The sequence below is a fragment of the Tasmannia lanceolata genome, unplaced genomic scaffold (assembly GCF_043159265.1).
Source record: "Tasmannia lanceolata isolate RefF3 unplaced genomic scaffold, GAP_Taslan_0.1 ptg000008l, whole genome shotgun sequence".
NCBI lineage: Eukaryota > Viridiplantae > Streptophyta > Magnoliopsida > Canellales > Winteraceae > Tasmannia > Tasmannia lanceolata.
The window spans coordinates 31587486-31608500 of NW_027518685.1; the positions used below are offsets into that span (position 1 = coordinate 31587486).

The 21015-nt window shown below is 37.5% G+C and overlaps 1 long non-coding RNA gene across 1 annotated transcript; it reads left to right on the forward strand.

The window, feature by feature from the left end:
• Positions 1–8123: 8123 nt before the first annotated feature.
• LOC143883566 (uncharacterized) lies at positions 8124–21009 on the forward strand. The gene is made up of 3 exons (XR_013252428.1): positions 8124–8190; positions 20641–20849; positions 20926–21009. It is a non-coding gene; the product is annotated as an uncharacterized LOC143883566 (long non-coding RNA).
• Positions 21010–21015: the final 6 nt, after the last annotated feature.

Here is a 21015-nt window from a genome sequence, read left to right on the forward strand (position 1 = left end):
TATGAAATGGCTGTAGGAGATTAATGAGCCCATTACCTCTTTTAGATAATAATGCAACACAAACTTGTCGGGCTTATGAACCTGTTAGAGAATTGTAATAACCTTTTGGTAGTCATTAAAGCATGGGAACACTGATGACAGCAGTTTTGCTCGCTGATTTTGGTATCATCTTGTTTTAGTAATTGCATAAACCCCTTTTCCCTTTTTTATTTTTGCATTATTGAGAATTGTTTAGGAATGTCAGTGCTGCCATGGTATAGGTAACATGAGAGTTTTATTTGTTTTATTACATATTATAATGTTGACTAGGGAAAATAGTTCTATAAATTCTAAAAAAATGTAGGTGATGCTCGTTGAAATAATAAGGTCTGTTATATTACTTATAATTGCTATTATTTGTTACACATGTTTGATTCATTATTCTCTTTATGGTTCGACCAAGAATATTTAAGAATTTGAGTTCTATTTGTTCTAATCTTTAAAATGTTTATATTGGAAATATCAAGACGTAGAAGTATTAATATTGTTAGAAAAAGGGAAATATGATTGTGATGTAAAATAGTAGTTGATGATGTGGTTATGAAGAATTTTGTGACTTATTGCTATTATTTTATTTTGTTTTTGCTTTGATTTCCAAGATAAAATTATTTTTTAGGATATTTTCACGATTACTTGTAGAAATACTTTCAATTGGGAGTTCACTTCTGTATCTTTTCCTGTCCTGTTAGAATACTTGCTAGCAGCCCTGAGACATTCTTTGTCTCATTAATATTCTTTACAGATTATCTCCTCATATATATATATATATGTAGACTAACCAAGTCTCTAGTTATCTCCTTTATTGCACGGCGATGAAGGCGATAGCTCAAGCTCACCCTTAGAGGAATTTATTGGATTATGATAATACCCTTTCCCCTCTTCTTTCCTCTTATCTAATTTTGAGTTAGATTCTGAAGATAAATGGATTGTTCAGGTGAGATTATATCAAAGTTCATTATACTCATTCTTTTCTTTTTTTTTATTTATTTAAATAAATTGTTAATATGAAGAAGGAGATCAGATGACTACTCTATTCGATATTATCGACATGAGTACTGTCTGATCTCAAGGCGGGATTAGGAATATTATCATGTGTATATGATATCAGATGATTACTTTGGCATCATCTGATTTCATTGGAGTCCCCATATTGGGGTGATGTGTATGGTTGGGAATAGAAGTGTTTGATATTATTTACTTTTACTTTATTAGGCTATCCAGCGGCTGGTCTGGACTAATTAATGTTGTTTACCATTTTATGATTGTTATATTCTTGAAAATTCTTCTTTGCTTAGCACTTGATTTATTCTTAGAATAAAATTTGCGATTATCTGATAACCCTTTCTTCTCTTTTTGATAGACTAACTCAGTCTTATAGATTTCGTTAAAATTCTTTGATATTAGAATTCCCTTTCGTTGAAAGGGCGATGAAGGCGATAGCCCAAGCCCATTATTAGGGGACTTGCTCAGTCCAAGTTGCATACCTCTCCTTTGTATATAGGAGACTTGCCTAGTCTCATTCTCTTACTAACCCTCCTCTTTGTGCGTCGTTTGGTTTTGGGAGAACACCCTACTCGGCTTGGCTTCATACCCCTATCCTATATGGGTATCTGGTTGCACATTTGTTGCACCCTAGGGCTAGGTAGCTGTCCGGCCCGGCTGGGTGTTTTACCTTTGCCAAATATGCACAAGGTCTCTTTTTCCTTGTTAGTATTTTCTCTATCCTACCTCTGTGTCTAAGAGACTTACCTAGTCTCATTTTCTTGCTAAACCTCCTCTTTGTGTATCATTTGGTTTTGGGAGAACACCCTACTCGGCTTGGCTTCATACCCCTATCCTATATGGGTATCTGGTTGCACATTTGTTGCACCCTAGGGCTAGGTAGCTGTCCGGCCCGGCTGGATGTTTTACCTTTGCTAAATATGCACAAGGTCTTCCCTTATTACTTGTGAGTTTTATCTCAGCTTGATAGTCTCACTAGCACCCTTCTTTATCTCTTTTTCTTTTAGGAGACAGGCTTTGTCTCATTAGCACCTCCTTCTTAAGAATCCTATTTTCAGAGTCAGTCCTTAGCCTAGGAGTCTGTCCTTAGCTAGAGAGTCTGTTTTTCTTTCAGGAGTCAGTCCTATCATCATAGGGGTTAGGATTTTATCCAACCTCTCATCAAATCTTGTGTTTTTTCTATCCGCTCTCGTAAGGTATAGGATGCTGTCCAACCCTTGCAGAGTTGTTATTCTGTTCATTTTCCCTCCGCAAAGCATAGGATGCTGTCCAACCTTTGCGGGATATCAGGAGTCTGTCTTCCCCTTATGATGATAGGATTTGTCTCCCTTGAGTCAAAAACACTTAAAAACAACAAAAACATCTGAAAAACCAAAAATCTCAAAAATCTTGAGTCATTAGGAGTAGTTAGGAAATCTGTTTCGAACTACGTTGGCTTGATCCTCTTCCACGAGGTACGTAGTGCAGCTTGAGATTCTTATCTCAGGTCCAGCCAAACCTTTGTAAATAAATCATTTACCCATTTTAAGAAAAAATACCAAAAATCTTCAAAACCTTGTTTTCAACAAGATCTTCCTCTAGAGTTAGGAGTTTGTCCTAGATAAAGAGTTTTAGAGTTTTGAGTTTGTCTTTGATGTGTTGTGTGGTTTGTTTGTGTTTGTGTTAGAGTTAGGAGTTTGTCCTAGAGTTATAGGAGCGCCTCCGTCCAGTCAGCTGGCGATTCATATCGCCGACTGATGATTAAGTCTTGGATACGCTAGTGATCCCATTGTTTCCCTTAGGGCGTACAGCTTAGCTACACATAGATTATAGGAACCACCTGCATTAATTTAGGGCTAACCTGCATTTAGTTAAGACATATAGGGTGTCCTAAAATCTACAATCCATTGGAAATTAAATAATCACACAAGAAGCTTTAAGAACTAGTCCGGTCTTTTAGATCGAGTCTAGGATAGAGGTCTAGATGTCTTAGGCATCATAGCTTAGAATAGGTGCGAAGAACTACGTTGCCTTGATTCTCGTGGAGGCGGGGATACGTAGGCTTCTTTGGATGAACATCAGATCATCTAAAGACTCGGGCCTAGGTATAGATTAGAGTCTTAGGGTCGTATGGTATCGAGTCATTTTCTATGTTTTGCAGTGTTTTCTTACTTTATTTCGCAGACCTTATACCTTTTTGGTGTGTCATGCATGTGTTTGTTCATCAGAACTTAGACACCCATTAGGCATGTCACTTATAACCTAGCTATGCTTAGGTGACACATGTTTCTTTTATTTTATCTTGTGTGCCTTTGATTTCATCTCCGAGACATGCATGATTAGATAGACGTCTTCTCGGAGATATTCATTTCCATTTCATATGATTTTCGCCCAAAGCTCTTCAAAATTATTAAGTAAATGACATAAGAGACCAGGTGTTTACACTTGGGCGGATGAGGTGCTCTTTAGATCTTCCAAATTCGTAACCAGGCACGAACCCTTCTTTTATAATCTCTGGTTATCCGTTGCAACAGAGCATAGTATGGGATCCAGGGCCCATTTGCCTTTTTCCTTGGATGGCGACTCTTCTTTGTTTAAGGTACACCTCGAATCTGGGCTAGTCTCCGAATCGAGAGGTATCTCACCTTTGTATCGCCACTCATGCTGTGAGGGGCATTATTCTTTCGAGAGTTCCTTGGTAGAGCTCTCCATTCACGTGGATGATTCTGAGACTTAGTGTGGGGCCCGTTCCCCGCCTCTCTCACGGATCGGGGTCCACAATCACACAATCAAGAATTATTGGAGTGTTCTTTCTACCTTTTTTTAGCGTATAAAAGGGTTGGACAAAGTGTATATCTTGGATCACCAACCATAGAGACAAGGATCGCGATCAACGGTAAGGATTCATCATCTTCGTGAAGTAGAAAAAGCATGCTAAGGTTTTAATTTTGATGGATCAAATCAACGAGTTTTTCTTTGAAATTCCAGTATGTTATAATATAGATTATGAGTTTTCAAAATCCAAAATTTGATCCAAAAATTAATTTTTCTCCATTTAAAAATGGTTTTCTTTTGTTTTTATTCAATATGGATTTAAATTAGATTATCAAAGAAAGTGTTTGAAAACATGGTTCTTTTTAAAATATGATATTTTCTGGGTTTTATATAAAATACAAAACTACTGGAAACTTAATTTCCAACCGCGGTTCAGCCGTTTTATTTTTCATTCTATTTTTCAAAGAATAACCCCGAAAAGGGTTATTTCTTGATGAATGGAGCCAAAAGTATATCAAATTATGTCCAAATTTTATGAAAGTTTGTTTCCAGTAGTTTTACAAGGATTTTAGATCACTCAAAATATTTCATATTTTTTGGAGTTTATTTAATCGGATTATTAATTATTTTAAATTTTGGCTATTTTTAATAAATACCAAATCATTTTAAAAATTGATGAAACTTTTCAGAATTAAAGCCTAATAATAAATGGAAGTTTCCATTGAAAAATAGTTTAAAACAAATATGGTTTTTACTGTTTTCTAATCGCTTCCCCGTTTTACGTGCCATAATTCTTTTTCTTATTAAATTAATATATTTTCAAAAAATTTCTTTACAAACCAGTAACTTTGGTTACTGGAATGTTAGAGAAATATTTTCAATTAATTTTGCAAAGATTTGATAAAGTTTTACAATTTATTTTAATAAACGGGTTTTAACGTCTAGGAAACAAATTGATCTCTTATATTTAAAAACCAATTTTATGGAGGATATTTAAGTTTTAAGTTTTAAAATTTTGGTAATAAATTCCATAATCTATTATATATCTACTGGAATTTTTCATTTGATTTTAGGATACCATTAGGTTTGCTTTTTAAGTAATTCTTTGGTTTCATTTGATTTTTGTGTGAATTTAAATGGGCATCAAATCATCATAAAAATCCATGAAAGTCATACAGTAGTCTAATCTCATGATTATCTTTATACTGTAAGAGTTTAAGTTGATTTGAAATTGATATGCTATAGGTTACTGTGTTAATCTATAATCTGATTTGAATTTTGAAAAATTGGACATTGATATCAAATCTAAATGATAATTCATGAAATTTTTCCAGTAAGCCACAATCATCCATATCTTGTTACTGGAAAAGTTTCAACTGATTTGGAGTTCGATTGCTTAGGGTTACTGTGTATTCCTAGCAATCTGGTCTTAATGATATTAAATCACAATTTAATAGCAAATCAATACAAAAGTCAGTAAAAATCTCCAAAAACCTTAAGTTTTCATCATAAATGCAATCCCTAACTTTTTTGAAACAGAAATCTTAGGGTTCATAGATTGCCTTTGTAAATTGGCTATTCTGTGAAAATTTAACTGCCGAGATCGCAACTGTAATCGTATACTAATTGCGATTAATCCTGCATAATTGGAGTGCGTAAATTATAGTATGATATTGGCTCCGAGGTCCACTGTCCACGGAAATCCTGAGAAATATGCCAGGCAATAAGATACAATAATTTACGGGCTAAATTATATAAGTATTGAGAGCACGATTCCCTTCTATGGTTGCGATCCGAGGCCGAAACTTGCGAACCATAGAGCCTTTGGTATTCCTTAGATGTTTAGGAATAAAAAATCCTCAAAAATTGAAAATCATTAATTTCAACAAATTGAGTCAACTCACTCCATGTCTTTCGGAACCGTTGGATTGCGGTTTCTATCGTAGGAACCATTAGAGCCCCATTTAGGAACACTTGTGTCATGTTGTATCCTAAGTTTTAGGGAGTCCTAGAGTTAGGAGTCCAGCCTCATCACGGGCGTTTGCTATGGATAGCAACCGTGCCATAGATCTAGTTACACTAGTCACCTCACTTTTTCCTTAGGACAAACCTAGTTGCCTAGGATGTAGGTTAACCTGCATTAGTCTAAGGGACGTCTTACACTTAGATATGACCATATAGCATCTTAGATGAAGTCCTAGGATAATAAAATCTTCAACTTGAATTAAATAATTTCTCTTAAAACTGTTGAAACAGTCAATCCAGTCTAGATCAGTGTCCTAGATGAGTTAGGCATAAGTAGCTTAGTTCAGGTGCACCGAACTACGTCGACTCTGATCCCAGTGAGGCTTGGGTACGTAGGCAGCTTGGATGCTTGATGGCATACCAATCACGAGTCGGCTCCACACATAAGTGGGGTTTTGTACATTAATTCTTAAATTAAAAGCAATTAAATCGCTTAGGACTTTTCATGAAATTAGAATTTTAGGAGAACTTTCACTTAGATTGAATTCAAACAAATTAAGAAAATTAAGATACACATTTAGGAATTACACTGAAATTAGATCTTAGGATGCATGTCACGTAGTTCGCACATTAATATAGAGTTAAATGAGCCATTTAAAAGAAATTCAAAAGAGTTAACTTTTGGAATTGAAGACCGATTATCGGGCAGGAATGGTGCATGTGGTGGTAACTCCCCATACCTTCCATTCTCGTAACCAGGTAACGAGTCTAGATTTCTGATCAATTATGGGTCCTAGATCCCTCATCTAGGTGGCGACTCTGTCACTCTCTTTTGTGTGGAATTCGGATTGCCTTAGTGATCCCAAGTTCACGGAAAAGATGAATTAAATCACACCTTGCTAGGCTCGGCGGCTTACCCCTGCCCTTATGGGTACTGGGTTGCACGTTTGTTTGCACCCTATGGCTTGGTTGCTGCCTGCTTGGTTGGGTAATTAAAATCAATAATAAAAAGTACACGCCATTCGCGTGGGTACGAGAGACCAAGAGAGAGAGAGTGGCGGCTCGCGCCCCACTCCTCTCGCGGGATCGGGTCCCACACGTACAAATCAGCCGAATGTATATAACCCTTTTTGCATTTCCGGCCCATCTAAAGAAACCGATTGCGGGAATCCAATCATTGCTAAACCTCTTCAATATTTTCTCAACCAAAGTCTTAGAAACATCAAATTTGCAACAGTCCAGAGCTCGAACGACTGCCTCGGGGGTAGTAAACCTACTGTTTAGTAACATACTAATTTCATCAATACAACTATCGACACTTTTACTACGCACGTATCTAACGTCAATCTCATGATCATGAACTCTAAAATTACCAACCCAAGATGGCAAATTGCTCCCACTTGTTGGGAGCACAAAATCATTTTCCAAATCTGCTGTATAAAATTTCTCACTCCGAGGGAGTTTAATCCAATTGGGGAGTTCAGGTGATTCAATCGTGTTACAGAAACCATTGAACAAACTGTACAACACTCCAACATGCCTAATGATACCATTACACTCACCGATGGTTTTTCGCAACCCACAGTGCCAAAAATCCTTAAAAATTATGGGTTTTGCAAGCATTATGAATCAAGAAAGCAGTTCCCAACTACTGCTAATTTTAATTTTTTTACGGTTTTAGTAATCAATAATCATGAAATGGGCAGATGGGTTATTGGGTCTTCTTCTGATGACAAAATCTCTATTCATTCGACCACCAAAGAGATAGAAATTTCGGAACGCATTATCAGCCCCAAATAAAATTTTAGGTTCTATTTCCCAAAATCACAAACAAATTCGAATTGGGTAGAGACCCAGAACCAGTGTAAACATGAAAATCACAAGAAGTACAGAAATTTCGAGGTTTCAAACGATTTTCTCTGCAAGAACTTCATGAAAGAAATAAACACCAAAATTAGGGTTTTTGAAGTTTCAGGCCACCAAAAAAAGTAGAGAGAGAGAGAGAGAGAGAGAGAGACTTACTGAGACGTCGAAAGCTTCCTCCTTTCAGAAATTAGGGTTTTTAGATTTGGGATTTCATTCGATCATCGTAGGGTTAGTAGAAAAGGGTTATTGCTGCTCAAATCAACGGATCTGTTGAAGCCACGCGGCATGTGTAGTCTTAGAAAGTGCCTGTTAGGAAAGAGGCGCAGTGATATATTCCCCCCCTTTTCTTCCCCGAGCCATCTCCCTCTAGTGTATTTAATTTATGACTACTTTACACTATAAGGGGCTGGCCCAGAGAAGAAAAGGGGGCCAATATACTATTGCCCTTTTCTTTCTCAAAGATTTGCAATACATAACTCTTGTTAAACTTTGTTTGGCAAATAGGAGGCAAAGCATGAAAGCTAAAACTTGAAGAAAGAAGCCTTTACACTTTCCTCTGCTGAGGTGAGCCTTTATTTACTCTTTCTTGTACTTTAAGTTCATTCTTTTTCCCATTTATTCCTAGTTTTAGTGACTTTAGATTCTTCAAAACCCTAGTGAGAAGCTATCTCTGTTATGTTGTTCTTGCATAAGATCGCTTCAAATGCTTGGTACTCTCTCTGATTTTCATGCAAAACAACTTCTGGGTATATGCTTACTTTGAGTTTGTATGTCTATATAGGTGATTTTTTCAAAGGGAAGTAAAAACTTGTAACTATCTTAGAGAGGAAGACACATTTACTAAAATGACTTTGGTGTTTGAAATTTGGTTATTGCAAACTTTTGCTGGAATTGGGTGATAAGTTAAAACATATTTTTGTCGTCTTCCAGAAAACCCAACAACCCATTTATCCATTTCATGCGGATGATAAGAAAGATGCTTAAAACAGAAAAATGGTTTTTTCCTGACTAGTTTTGGTCAGATAAAAAACCCATGGAGATGAACTTTTCACCATGATCTTTCATTTCTTCCATAGTCCATTGAGCCTCATCTAGATGCCTAAATTTGCACCATCCATAGGAAATTACACAAGGATGAAACCCATAATCTTTCATTTCTTCCATAGTCCATTGAGCCTCATCTAGATGCCTAAATTTGCACCATCCATGTATCAATATATTAAAAGAATGAGCATTAGGAGCAAAACTACTCCTCAGCTCTACAAACACTTCTCTTGCATGCTCAACACTACGTTCCTTGCACAAGGTATCCAATAGCACATTCATAGCTGAAGTGTCCTTTATTACACCAAAACGCTTCACACCATGAAATTTCTCTATAGCATCTTCCCACCTTCCAGCACCAGCAAGCCTTCTCATGATCTTACTCATTGTCACCAATGAAACCAAACCCCCGGATTTAAACATTTCCTCAACAAAAACTCACATGATATTAAATTGTTTTGACTTTCCTAGAATGTCAACCATTGCGTCGTACAAATCAGCCGAATGTATATAACCCTTTTGCATTCCGGCCCATCTAAAGAAATCGATTGCGGGAATCCAATCATTGCTAAACCTCTTCAATATTTTCTCAACCAAAGTCTTAGAAACATCAAATTTGCAACAGTCCAGAGCTCGAACGACTGCCTCGGGGGTAGTAAACCTACTGTTTAGTAACATACTAATTTCATCAATACAACTATCGACACTTTTACTACGCACGTATCTAACATCAATCTCATGATCATGAACTCTAAAATTACCAACCCAAGATGGCAAATTGCTCCCACTTGTTGGGAGCACAAAATCATCTTCCAAATCTACTGTATAAAATTTCTCACTCCGAGGGAGTTTAATCCAATTGGGGAGTTCAGGTGATTCAATCGTGTTACAGAAACCATTGAACAAACTGTACAACACTCCAACATGCCTAATGATACCATTACACTCACCGATGGTTTTTCGCAACCCACAGTGCCAAAAACCCTTAAAAATTATGGGTTTTGCAAGCATTATGAATCAAGAAAGCAGTTCCCAACTACTGCTAATTTAATTTTTTTTACGGTTTTAGTAATCAATAATCATGAAATGGGCAGATGGGTTATTGGGTCTTCTTCTGATGACAAAATCTCTATTCATTCGACCACCAAAGAGATAGAAATTTCGGAACGCATTATCAGCCCCAAATAAAATACAAGGTTCTATTTCCCAAAATCACAAACAAATTCGAATTGGGTAGAGACCCAGAACCAGTGTAAACATGAAAATCACAAGAAGTACAGAAATTTCGAGGTTTAAAACGATTTTCTCTGCAAGAACTTCATGAAAGAAATAAACACCAAAATTAGGGTTTTTGAAGGAGAGCTCCACAATAGAACTCTCGAAACGGATGCCACCCTCATAACATAGCACGATTTGCGATAAATGAGATACCTCTTGATCCAAGGATAAATCCCTAAACCAAGAGGTACCTAAAATAAACTCAGAGTCGCCATCCATGGATAGGCCATGGAACCCCAAAATCAAATCCTCTGTGCAATGAATAACCAGAAATATATATGAGCTCGTGCCTGATTACGAATGGAGAAGGTCCGAAGAGCACCCCCAATTCGTCCGAGTGCAAGCACTTGGTCTCTTATGCCATTTATTATTAACTCCAAAGAGTTTTGGACAAAATCATGTGAAATGGGAACAAATATCCCCGAGTGGACGTCTACCTAATCATGCATGACTCGGGGATGAAATAATAAGCACACACAAAATAAAATAAAAGATGTGTCACCTAAGCACAGCTAGGTTATGAGTGACATGCCTAACTGGTGTCTAAGTTCTGGTGGACAAACACATGCATGCTACAGCTAAAGGTATAAGGTCTGAACAAGAAAGTAAGAAAATACAACAAAACATAAAATATGATAACACAACAAATCCTAAACTCTAAACGATTTAGCCCGAGTCCTTGGATGGTCTGATGTTCATCCAAAGAAGCCTACGTATCCCTGCTTCCACGAGAATCAGAGCAACGTAGTTCTTCGCACCTATTCTAGGCTATGATGCCTAAGACACATAGACCTCTATCCTAGACTCGATCTAAAAGACCGGACTAGTTATTAAAGCTTCTTGTGCGATTATTTAAATTTCAATATATTGTGGATTTTAGGACACCATATATGCCTTAACTAAATGCAGGTTAGCCCTAAGCTAATGCAGGTGGTTCTACAACCTATGTGTAACTAGGCTGTATTTTCTAAGGAAAATAAAGGATTGACTAACGCATCCTATTCTAGTCATCAATCGGCGATGTGGATCGCCAACTGACCGGACGGAGGCGTTCCTATAACTCTAAGACAAACCCCTAACTCTAAAACAAGCACAAACAAGCACACAACAAACAAACATCAGATCAAAGAGAAACTCATAACTCCAAGACTCTCTATCTAGGACAAAGTCCTAACTCTAGAGGAAGATCTTTTTAAAAATAAGGTTTTAAAAGATTTTTATTTTTTAAAGAATTCAAATGCTTTATTTATAAAGTTTGGCTGGACTTGGGATATGGATCCCAAGCTGCACTACGTACCTTGTGGAAGAGGATCAAGCTAACGTAGTTCGAAAACCGAACTCTCCTAACTACCACTAAAAGCGAACACTTCAAATGATTTAAGGCTTTTAATGTTTTCAAATGCTTTTGAATTTTAAGATATTTCAATGTTTTTGGGTTTTTAAATGTTTTCACCTTTTCGGTCAAAGACCTAAGGGAATACACAAAGCAACACCCTGGGCCAAACCCTAGGGCTAACAGGGAAAACCCCTAAACCAGGTAAACTAATGTCAAAGACAAGGAAACGATCTAAGATCCCAAAAGGCAAAGCTCTAATAAGACTATGCTAGTCTCTAAAGAAGAAGAGCAACGACAACACTAAGGAGAAACTCCTAACTATTAATAACACTAAGGAGATGAACAAACAAGTCAAAGAGTATCTAGTAATGCTACCAAAAGGACGAATGAGTCAAAGACTCTCTAATAATACCACTAAAAAGATGAATGAGTCAAAGACCCTCTAATAAGAACACCAAAATGACGAGTGAGTCAAAGACTCTCTAATAACACTACCAAAATGAGGGCAAATAGAGTCAAAGACTCTAGAAGAAGGGGTTACTCTAACATGAGGCTGGGTAAGCCTCCTAAAGGGGAAACTCTCTAAATGAGACAAGGCTTGTCTCCAAATAGGAGCTCTATAAATGAGGCAAAGCATGCCTCCCAGACACAAATGTGGGCTCCAAGTATCTCTATCATCGCCCTTGCAATGATAAAGAAAGGGATTAGGCAACTAACGGACTAAGTTGGTCTCTAACTAATAGAGGATACAAGCTGGGGTACAACTTAGAAATGGACTCTATAAATGAGGCAAGGCATGCCTCCTATGGGTACATTATCTATCAAAATCAAGATAACCTCCCTAAGGGATCTGCTCTAAACGACAAGGCTTATCTCGAAAGGAGAATCGCCTTGATGAGACAGAGTGTGTCTCCTAATGGTTAACTCTATACTAAATCCAAGGTATACTCCCAAAGAGATAGCCTCTAAACAACGAGGCTCGATTCCAAAAGAGGATTGCCTCATGAGACAAGGTATGTCTCCTAATGGGGGCTCTAGATGACTCTTTCATTGCCCTAGCAATGATAGAGAACTAGTATCTAAGAGTGTCTAAAAGACTAAGAAAGTCTCCTAAAACAGAAAGGAAAATGCTAATGGGACTCAGCAAGTCCCCTAAATGAAGGGCTTGGGTTAACACCTTCATCGATTTTAAAGGGTTTCTAATCGAACCAGATTATTGGGGGTTCGGTCAAAATGGGATGTCTACAGGACTTTGTCTTCTTGTGGCACACTAGTGCTCCCTTTTTCTTTCCCTCCAACTCTTCTAAAGTAATGTGGAAACATTTAGTTATATATATATATATATATATATATATATATATATATATTGTTCCACTTCTCTTTGTCTTGTGAATGAGAAGAGGAGATAGGAGGTCCTACGCGCACTAGCCTCACCGCTAGGGTGATGGACTTTTGGCCATAACCACACGCACGGGCACCCGGCCAGGCCGGCTGCGCGCGTGGCCCGAAGCTTTTCTCATTTCCTTTATTTATTTATTTTCTTTTTCCTTCCTTAAAACATTAATCTTTATTATTTTACGGTTTAAGCGTATCTTTATTTTACCATTTGAGAGATGGTTTTCGCGTGATTTAGTGGGCCGTTTTGGAAACGTCTATTATGCTTAAAGAGGTGTGACATTTCTCTTAATCGGTGCCTTTCTGATTTCTATAAAAGAGGGTTTTGAGTTAACAAAAAGAGCATCATTTGGGAAAAAAGACTCTTTGCTGTCTTCTGCTTCGTCTATCTGTTTTTGTGACTTTCGATTTTTCCACCAAACTTTCTAAATCAAGGCATTCAGCACAAATAAGCATGTTTGATAGGCATCTGGGCTGCATGAGTGCACACCCCTGCAGCGAGAGTTGATATATCCTAAAGGCATACGTTGTTGAGCCCATCTGCACCGTTGATTAGTCATAGTGGGGGGCGAGATCTGCCTTAAGGATAGCGAACCAATTTCGTGCCTCAACTTGTTAAGTAACAACGTTTTTGTAGACACCATATTTTGACCGTGCCCTAAACCTTCCATGTTTGTTCAAAACCCCATCAAATGAAAGAATTAGGGTCCCAAACTTCACCCTAAGCTAGGTTAGGGTCTCACCAAGGTCCCTGCAAAATTTCGTCGAAATCCGAGTGCGTTTGCCTAGCGAACGAACTAAAGAAGTGTCCGTAGTGTAAACCAGAAAGGAGGGTGAATGTATCCTGAAAGGGAGGCGAATTTATCCTGGAAGGCTCGCGGCATGGAGCAAAAAGGACACGAATCCGTGGCGCGCCTTATCAAAATTCTGCGCATCTGCGCACCCAATCAAGTAGTAGTACCAATATCCACACTCCTATTTTCCTATAAAAGAGCTGATAATCTCGTTTTAATAGGAGGAGGCCTCATTTTCGTTAAAAAAAATCAGATCGAGAGGGAGAGAGAGAGAGAACGAGAACCCCAAACCCTAGCTAGCTCCTTCTTCTCCAGTTGGCCTCACCGGATTCCAGCAATGCTCTGGCGTGTTTTCTAGCTTCTTTTCCTACTTTGATCTCTCATCTTATCTTCTTTTTCACCTTATTCTTAAGTTAGAAACCCTAAATCTTTTCTAAAAAACCCTAACTCACCTTAAAAACCCTAGCCAGATCCAAGCACGATTGTTGAAGGATTCGGTCTCTGCTTTAGTAAATCTTCTTCACTGATTTTCATTTCAAGCAATCATCTCTTTATCTCATCCAATTTCAGATCCAGACAACTCTAACTAGTTTTGCCCAATCCCTATTTAGATCTGAACCATTTTAGTTTAGAACTGGGCATTTAAAGCTTAGATATGAACCCTAACAACCTTCTCTTATCTTAGATCATCTAAGCCTTGCTTGACTCTGTAGTGGACCTTAAAAGTGTATCGGATCTTTATCTTTCACACTTTTGCCTCAGCCAAAAAAAAAAAAAGGTGAGAAAGAAGAATTATCATGCTCGTTGGTTTACAGAAATCAAGCTTCAGAAGCTTTCACAAATTCAATTCAGAAGCTCAGTTGCCTCTGGCAATAAAGTTTGGCTGCTGCCTTTTCACCACACTAATGTAAGTCAGTCACTTAAACGATGTTGGAGGAGTGTTCTTGCTGAGTTAATTTAGGTTCAATCTCAAACAGGTGCTTAGGTAATTGCTATCCTTCCTCTTTAATTCCTGTGTGAATTTAATGATCATTCCCCTACTACTGTCCCTTTTCATTCTAATTCACTTTACTTGTGCATGTGATTGGATCACAATAATCTTGAAGAGTTGTCAAGTGGTACAAGTTGAAATAGGTCAGTGGTAGTTAATGGAGGTAATGTGAGAACCTGAATGATTGAATTAGATTACCATGTTTTTTAAATGGGTCTAGGTTAAAAGGTATTGTGATCATCGAGACATGGTTGGGATGGTTTAGAAAAGGTCTCTATGCCCATTACAGCAGCTGAAAATGAAATCAATATAACCATGATTAATAGTTGTACAGGCTCAACTTGTACAACTCACTTCAGTTTTGGGCTGAGGTGACTGTACATTTTTGTCATGCAAAAGAGGAATATGGTGAGTAGGGCATAGTTACTAAAACCTGATAGAGTTAATGCCATGGCTTGAAAGAGAATGTCCTTCTATTTCTTATGAAAAATGATGTTTGCACACATATCTTTTGATTTCATTTTTTGTCCTTCGCACCATTTTTTTTTATATATTCTGTCCACCAATTGTGGTTTTCCTTGGTCAAATCATTATACCCTTCATGAACTGTATGCATTTTTTAAAATTATTGAGGGTTGGTGGTTTAGGCTCATATAAGTGTGGATGTGAAATTAGATTGTAGTATTGACAATTTCTCTGTTATATTTTTAAGATAAAAATGATTGTACCATCTCAAAAAAAATAAAAGGGTTGTATGCAAAGATCTGGTGCTAAAATTTTGTACTAGGGTTTGTCTCTCTTAATTTGCTTTTGAATATTAGGAATAGTGGTTGTTTTCCATGAGGTTTTGATATGTGCATTATGAACCCAAACAATTACACCTGTAGAACTTCAGGCTTTGGAATGATTAGGTGTCTCATATGATATTTGAGGGTAGAATCTGCAGAATTGTTCTATAATATAAGTGAGTACAATCTTTTAGGATTCTTAGGGTTGGTTACTATGATGAGTATCATTTGCTATCTGGTATTACTTATGAAAAGAGCAATTCGTCCTACTTATTGAAATCAGTTTATCAGAGTTCATTTCAAAAAAGTTAAGTGATAATTTTGTACAGTTATAAATGAAGACAGGAGTAGAGCATTTTTTTTTTTCATTAGAGTTTTGTAAAGAGATAATTGTTTAAAGATACAGCTAGCTGCAATAAAATAGGATAGACCCATACTTCATCATTTGCAGGACTGTGATTTCGTTTTTGTATTTAAGTTACTGTAATGAGGTCATGTGCTGCTATTTAAAGTTTGCATATCACAGTTGTTTTCTTTATAGTTATTTTTGCAAAGGCTGTCATCAATATAGCTACATACATTTGGAATCTCCTATAAATAAAATAAAATATATACATTCTTATAGCTTTATGCTAATAATTTCCATTGGAAGGTATGTTTGCAAGACAATGACTTGGATTTGATGCTAAGTATTTGTTTCATCCTAGCTTAATAGTTTGAGAGGTACTTCATTTTATTATTCTTTTGATTGTTAATTTTGAAAGAGAATTTAGACAATATAGAATGGGAGTTTGATTTCCAGCTGAGTTCCTTTGTAATAAGTCTTGATCATAACTTTGGAAGTTTAATGGATATTAAAGGATATAGTGAAATTATTTGGAGCCTGTCTTTTCTTTCTTCATCTTTTCTTTCCTCTTTCTTTTGTGTGAGACTTGCTTAGTCTCTTAGGTATTTTCTGTATCTTCTCCATTGCAAGGGCGATGAAGGTGTTAGCCCAAGCCCATCCATAGAGGACTCGTTTAGTCCAATTAGCACTTCCCTCGTTTTTTTAAAGACTTGCTCAGTCTTTTGGATACCCTTCAACATTAGGAGTCTTATTATTGCAAGGGCAATGAAAGAGACATCTTGAGCCCACCCTTTAGGGAGACAAGCTACGTCTCAGCAGATAGTCATACCCTTTAGGGAGACAAGCTACGTCTCAGCAGATAATCATACATTTTGAAGACAGGCTATGTCTCATTAGTAGGTTAACCCTTTAGGAGACTATCCTTATTATTGGAAGACCGATTTGGTCTGGTAGATACTCTATCCTTTCATCATTGCAAGAGCAATGATAACATTAGTTGGAGTCGTACTTTTTTAGGGAGATAAGCTATGTCTCACGAAAACAGAATCAAATCCTTTGGAGACAAGCTTTGTCTCATTAGCGAGTCATACATAGGAGACTATCTAAGTCTCAAATAGAACACCTCATTTAGGTTAAAGACCGACTTGGTCTGTTAAAAACCATACCTTTCTTATCATTGCAAGGGCAATGGAGCCCATCTCTGTGTTTAGGAGACTTGCCTAGTCTCACTAGCACCCTTCTTATCTCTTCTTCTTTTAGGAGACTAGCCTAGTCGCATTGGCACTCCCCTCTTAGGGTTGTGCACTAGGAGTCAGTCCTTTCGTATAGGAGTCAGTCCTTTAGCATAGGATGTCTGTCCTTAGCTAGAGAGTCAATCTTTCAGGAGTCTGTCCTATCATCATAGGGGTTAGGATTCTATCCAATCTCTCATCAAGTCATGTGATTTTTATCTACTCCTGCAAGGTATAGGATGCTGTCCAACCCTTGCAGAGATGTGATTCCATCCAGTCCTCCCCGCAAAGCATAGGATGCTGTCCAACCTTTACGGGATATCAGGAGTCTATCTTACCCTTATGATGATAGGATTTTGTCCTCTTGTGTCAAAAATTCAAAAACATTCAGAAATTTCAAAAACATCAAAATATCTGAAAAATCCAAATCATCTCAAAAATCTCGAGTCATTAGGAGAATAGTTAGGAATTTCTGTTTTCGAACTACGTTGGCTTGATCCCTTTCCACAGGGTACGTAGTGCAGCTTGGGATCCATATCCCAGGTCCAGCCAAACCTTTAAAAATAAACATTTCAAACCTTCCAAAAATACAAAACTTCTTCAAAACCTTTTCAAAAAGATCTTCCCCTAGAATTAGGAGTCTGTCCTAGATATTTGGGGTGTTTTAGAGTTAAGAGGCTGTCCTGATTTGTATTGATATGGTTGTCCTGTCGTGTGAGTGTCCCTAGAGTTAAGAGGCCTCGAGTCCTGGTCGATTAGACATTTAGTCGAACCGATGGCTAGACTAGGAAGCATATAGTCAGCCCATGGTTTTCTTTATGATGCACAGCCTAGTTAGACATAGGATGTAGGGCCCACCTGCATTAGCTTAAAGTTAATTAACTTGCATTAGTTAGGGCATATAGAGAGTCCTAAAAATAACAATTCACATGAACTTAAGCAATTGTGCAAAAAGCTTTAAAAATCAGTCGAGTCTAGTGGATCTAGTCTAGGATAGCGGTTCTAGATGGTTAGGCATTGTAGTTTAGAATAGGTCATCGAACTACGTTGATTCTGATTCTTCCCGAGGTCGGGATACGTAGAGCAGCCAGGGTGGATGGCCATTCTGGTCCGAGTCAAGTATTGCATTAGAGTTTTAGGATTCGTCTTGTCAAGTCGTGTATAGAGTTGATTTGTGTTGTGTGTTTTATTGTGTTTTCTTACTTTCATGTACAGATCCTATACTTTTAGCTGTAGCATGCATGTGTTTGCACACCAGAACTTAGACACTAATTATGTATGACATTCATAACATAGTTATTCTTAGGTGACACTTATTTCATTTCTTTTAAGTGTGCTTATTAATCATCTCCGAGACATGCATGAGTAGGTAGACGTCTTCTCGGAGATATATGTTCCCATTTCATATGACTTTCGCCCAAAACTCTTCAAAATCAATAAGTAAATGGCATAAGAGACCAGGTGTTTGCACTTGGGCGGATGAGGTGCTCTTCGGACCTTTCAAATTCGTAACTAGGCACGAACCTTCTTTTATATCTCTGGTTATCCGTTGCAACAGAGCATAGTATGGGATCCAGGACCCACTTCCTTGGATGACGACTCTTCTTTGTTTAAGGTATGTCTCGAATCTGGGCTAGTCCCCGAATCGAAAGGTATCTCACCTTATATCGCCACTCATGCTGTGAGAGGCACCTTCTTTCGAGAGTTCCTTGGTAGAGCTCTCCATTCACGTGGATGATTCCAGAGAGGGAGACTTCTCTCGTGGGGGCTCGTCCCCCCACCTCTCTCGGATCGGGGTCCACAGTTTTCTATTTTGTTTACAATACAGTTCTTGCAAGATTATAGCTCCTGTTGTTTATGTTGAACATCATCTGATATGTTATTTCATGGTAATACCTGAATCACTAAAATACAGATTAATATACTCTAGATCTAACAATCTTAAGGCAAATCCTTGTGATCTGTAATTTTTGGGATTTCGATTTCTGAAACTTAATTACCATGTCTGCTCAAATCGAAAGACAGGAAAAATTCGATGGTTCTAATTTTGGAAGATGCAGAGAGAAGATGAAATTCTTTTTGACATTTCTCAACCTTGATTACATTTTTTGTGAATAAGAACCATTGGAAAATGAGGAAGAATCTGCAAGAACCCATCTCACAGAGAAGAGAAATAGAGATAACTATATCTGTAAAGGTCACATACTGGGTTGTCTTAATAATTAGTTGTTTGATGTCTTTTTAGAATCGAACATTCATAGATAATTTCTCTAGATATTGCACAATATATCTTATCATGAACAAAGATAAACCTTTTGAGAAATTTATTACTTATAAAACTGAAATAGAGAACTAATTAGAGAAGAAAATCAAAATCTTAAGATCTAATAGAGGTGGCAGGTACACCTCTTATGAATTTGGTGAATTTGGTGAAACTCATGGAATAATTCATCAAGTTGCTGCACCATACTCACCACATCAAAATGGAGTTGCTTAACGTAAAAATAGAACATTGTTAAACATGGTAAAGTCTATATTAGGAAGTTCAGGATTACCTCAAAACCTATGGGGAGAAGCTCTTATCTATGCAATGAAAAAGTTAGAAGTGCTAAATATGATTCAGTCAACACAAGACTTGATTAAGAAGATCATGTCATATGCCTTCATTGTTGAAGACAGTCCCTTCGAGCCAAAGTCAAAAGACAATGACAAGAGAAAGTGAGGCAAGTCTCCTAAATGGTCTCCTAGAACTAAATGACAAGGGCAACCCAAGCCATAAGAAGCAAAAATGCGATGGCAAGTGTTTCTATTGAGGAAATGCGGGCCATTGGAAGAGAAATTGCCTTGCCTTCTTAGCGAGCCATAAGAAGGACAAGCATACACAAGGTATGTTAAAACCTATAGTCTAGAAAACCAACATGATTTGTCTTGTTTTCTCTTGATGTGTCAGATTTGGGAAACTCATCTCATGTTTGCAATGTTTTGCAAGGCTTAAAAAATAATAGAAGACCGAATTGTGGGGAGTTGTACCTCCACATGGGACGTATGCAAGGGTTGTTGCATATTCGATGAAGGCATAACTCCATAAGACAGTTGTTGAAGAATGGAGTGATAACCATTGATTATGTAAGATCGATGGACACTATATCAGACTGTCTTACAAAAAATGACTAAATAAAAACTTAGTCATTAACACATCGAGGAAGATGGTGCTGAAGCCCACTATCTAGATCACCTATATTGAGAACCTAACCCATCTGACTAAAGATCCTAAGAAGTAGGTTCAATGGGAAAAACAAGTTATCTGGGTGATCTGTTTTGCACCAAGTTAACTGAGCCCATCCCTATGATGTGGGTGCAACCTGTAACGTAAAGAGAATGAGTTGTTGGACTCTTAATGTTGTCTATAGCCGAGTAGCTAATTGTCAGTAGGGTGCATAGTTACATCGCAATCTTGATAGATACACTTATATGAGTGTGAGAGTGTTGGCGAGTGGTCCGAAGCTTCTTTTTTTTTTTTTTTTTTTCATTCCTTAAAACATTATATTTTTATTATTTTACTGTTTGAATATATACCGTTTGAGAGATGGTTCCTGCGTGATTTAATGGGTTGTTTTGGAAATGTCTATAACGCTTAAAAAGGTGTGACATTTCACTTAATTAGTGCCTTTATGTTTTCAATAAAAGTGGGTTTTGAGATAACAGAAAGAGCATTCATCGGGGAAAAGACTCTTTGTTATCTTCTTCTTTGTGTATTTGTTTATGTGATTTTCGATTTTTCCCGCTAACTTTCTTGATCGAGGCATTCAGCACAAATAAGCAAGTTCGATAGGCATCCTTGCGGCGTGAGTGCACACCCCTTGGAGCGAGAATTGATGTATTCTAGAGGCACACGCCATTGAGCCCATCTACACCGTTGATTAGTCATAGTGGGTGCAAGATTTGCCTCAAGGACAACGAACCAATTTCGCGCCTCAACTAAGATTATAGCTTCTGTTGTTTCTGTTGATCATCATCCGGTACGTTATTTCATGGTTTAATCTGAATCCCTAAAATACAGATTTATATACTCTAGATCTAACATTTTCTCTCCAGGTAAGCTGCAGACAAATCCAATGTTTGTCTCAACTCTTGTTGACTACTTATTCCGCTATTCCAGAGTCTACGTGAAACCATTGGTAAGCA